This window comes from Microtus oregoni, unplaced genomic scaffold (assembly GCF_018167655.1).
Source record: "Microtus oregoni isolate MIOR12 unplaced genomic scaffold, Mior012 000027F_ref0000203, whole genome shotgun sequence".
Classification (NCBI taxonomy): domain Eukaryota; kingdom Metazoa; phylum Chordata; class Mammalia; order Rodentia; family Cricetidae; genus Microtus; species Microtus oregoni.
In genome coordinates this window covers 15,499,340-15,502,435 of record NW_024543086.1, presented here as the reverse complement: position 1 = coordinate 15,502,435, position 3,096 = coordinate 15,499,340, and the positions used below count along the sequence as shown (strand labels likewise).

Genomic DNA, 3,096 nt, shown 5'->3' with positions numbered 1-3,096 from the left:
CCGGGAATTACATCTAATTGACATTACATTGCATTAATCAGTAGCTGCCCTTGTCGTCAACCTGCGACTGTGACCGACCTGAGCAAGGAGGGTTTCCTGGCTATGCTGCAGGAGCTTTTCTGACTGTGGATCACCGTTCCTTCTGCGGCAGATTTTTACAGTTCCTCTGAGGCATTTAGAATGACTGTCTCAAAGTAACCTGCAGCTTTCCCCACAGCTCCTCGTTCTCTCTCTTGCTAAGAACTGTAGCCCTTTCCTGCTGTTTTTTTTTTTTATTTAAACACTGCTTGGCCCATTAGTTCTAACTGGGAAAGATTCTGACCTGGCGGCTTGCTTCATCGCGTCTGCCCTGGAGAGGAGAGGCATGGTGTCTGCCTCACTTCTTCTTCCTCCCTTCTGCTGTTTTTTAGAACCATCTGCTACCACATCCACCACTTCCAGCACCAGATCCATAGCCACCACCGCAGTGACTGCCTGAGTTTCTTCCACCAAAACTGCCCCCTTTCCTGGCTCCATAATCTGACTGCTGTTGTCCACTATAATTCCAAAGTCATTGTAGTTCTCACCACCACCATGGTTACCTCCACCAAAGTTTCTTCCTTTATTGTAAACATCATAACCTCCGCCACCTTGGTTTCCATATCCTGGTTCACCACCACCATAGCCTCCTCTACTACTTGTAACCAGGACCACCAGCAGAGTTGCCTCCACCACTTCCAAATCTATTATATCCACCATCACCACCTCCATAACCACTCTGCCGCCGCCACCTCCACCACCACCACAGCCTCCTCTTCCACCAAAGTTTCTACCACGACCAAAATTACCTCCACCACCTCCAAAGCTTCCTCCACATTGCCAGAGCCACCTCCACAACCTTCAGCAGGCTGCATCTCTTGTTTAGAAAGGGCCTTTTGATTTCATAGTTATGCCCACTAATAGTGTGATATTTCTGAATAACAGTTTTGTCAACTGTGCCGTTATTGTCAAAAGTTACAAAAGCAAATCCATTCTGCCTGTCTTCCATAACTTCTATGGTTTCAGTCTTACCATACTTTTCAAAGTAGTCTCTCAGATTTTATTCTTCTGTATCTTCTTTTATTCCACCAACAAACACTTTCTTCACTGTTAAATGGGCACCAGGCTCTCTAGAATCCTCTCTACACACCCGGCAACCTTGTGTGTCCGAGCTCAGATTGCACTCTGCTCCTCTTCAGCACAAGAGTAGGTCACAAAACCCAAGGCCCTGGAACGTTTTGTTTGGGGATCTCTCACTACCACACAGTCTGAAAGTGAGGTCCATGTCTCCAAATGTTCTCTTAAGCTATCATCTGTGGTTTCAAAGCTCAGACCACCAATAAACGGCTGCCTCAACTGTTCTGGTTGCTTTGGGTCGTGGCCCTCCATTTTGGGACTGGACTCACCTCTTCCAACACGAGTTCAATCTTGATTTAAAAAAGAAAAAAAGATAAATTTCTTTTTTCCTCCAAATTTTAAATTTGCTTACGTATTTATTTGTCTGTGTAGACATCTGGGTTTGTGCCGTGATGTCCTTGTGAAGGTCAGGGGACAGCTTTCAGGGCGAATTGGTTCTGTATTTTCATCATATGGGCTCTGAGGCTTGAATTCAGGCCATCAGCCTCAGAGGCAAGCACCTTTGCCCACTGGGCCATCTTGTCAGTCCAGAATTTGGAACCTTATCATTCCTAAACCCTTCCTAATCTTTGTGCTTAACTTCTGAAAACCTCAAAATCTGGTTCGCTGTTTGCAAGAATGTCGTCTCCTCTAGCTGAAACCCCTGCTGGCTGCTCAGCCACAGTTCAATCTTAGTTGAAGTTTCCAGAAGATTGCCAGTCAGCTCGTGACAGGCAGAGCATGGATCAATGGTTAGAGAGACTAGAGTTGAGAATGGGAACTCAGAACGAAGACCCTCACCTGGCCTCTGGAATCAGGTCTCTGCTTCAAGTCCCGTCTCTATCACCTTCAGACCAGAGAGCTAAGCGCTTTATGCCTGCGTGTCTGTGATCTCGATTGGGCTCGGAATGGAGCTTTAAACATGCTTTTGAGGATCCGGAGATTACATATGGAGCTGCAGCTCAGCATCACAGAGAATTGGTTCCAGGACCCCGAGCTTACCCAGCCCTGCAGTTACACATTTTTCCAATAAAATGGTGGACCTGCATATAATCTGCATGCCTCTATGTACTGCAAACCATGATGGACTTCATACAATGTGCATGCTACATAAATAGTTACTAGACCTCACTGCTTTGGGAGAGCGGAAAAGGGGAAAGGTCTTTCCTGAAGATTTTGTGTCACACTTGGTCAGACCCATAGAGGCAGAAGGCAGGTATGGAAGACCGGCTATACCGATTGCGTCCACAGTAAAGTGCTCCGTCAATGCCAGCTGTGACTGGCTGTTCTAAGAGGTCACCTGATGGGAACTGAGTGCACCATGGGCACAGGTATGGCTTACTATCCTATGGTCCCAGCTCTTCCCCGGGGCCAGCTGGGTGAGGCATCTTGGCCAGGGAAAGAACTGGCAATTCTTCCTTCCTGCCGAGCCCTTCCTCCGCTGGCTCTTTTGTACTTTTTACAGTGAACCCAAACAGTTCAGCGGTGGCAGTGGGTGGGGCCGGGGGTGGGGCGGGTGAGCGACGGGCTGTTATTTTTGAGACTCTGCCCCTTCTGTGTGAACAATCATTCCAGACTTGCGTGTTCTGAAGGCGTCAGAAGGTGGCTGACCACAGCCCTAATGCTCTTCTTTTCATCTTGCTTGGCCCCTCCCTGTCACATCTTTATTGGGTTTATAGACTCCTTTTCCCCCCTTTTCTTTAAAAAAAAAAAATCACTGTTTATTTGCAGAGTCACTGCTTTGAAACTTGTGCAATATCTTAAAGGCTGTTTTTGCCTTAGTCTGCTCCAAAAGGCAGGGACCAGGGCTCTTACATAACGCAGCTCGAGGCTTTGGAAACAGATTCCCAGCAAGCGTTTAGGAGGGCAGTCATTATATAATGAGACAGAACACTCCTGTCACTCATCTGGCTTGTCATTCAGAGTGGAGCGATAAGGCCACAGAAGGCCGTGCCGATGAAG

The 3,096-nt window shown here is 47.4% G+C and overlaps 1 pseudogene; it reads right to left on the bottom strand.

Annotated features, from left to right (window-relative positions):
- Positions 1-406: 406 nt before the first annotated feature.
- LOC121463568 lies at positions 407-1,407 on the bottom strand (annotated as a pseudogene).
- Positions 1,408-3,096: the final 1,689 nt, after the last annotated feature.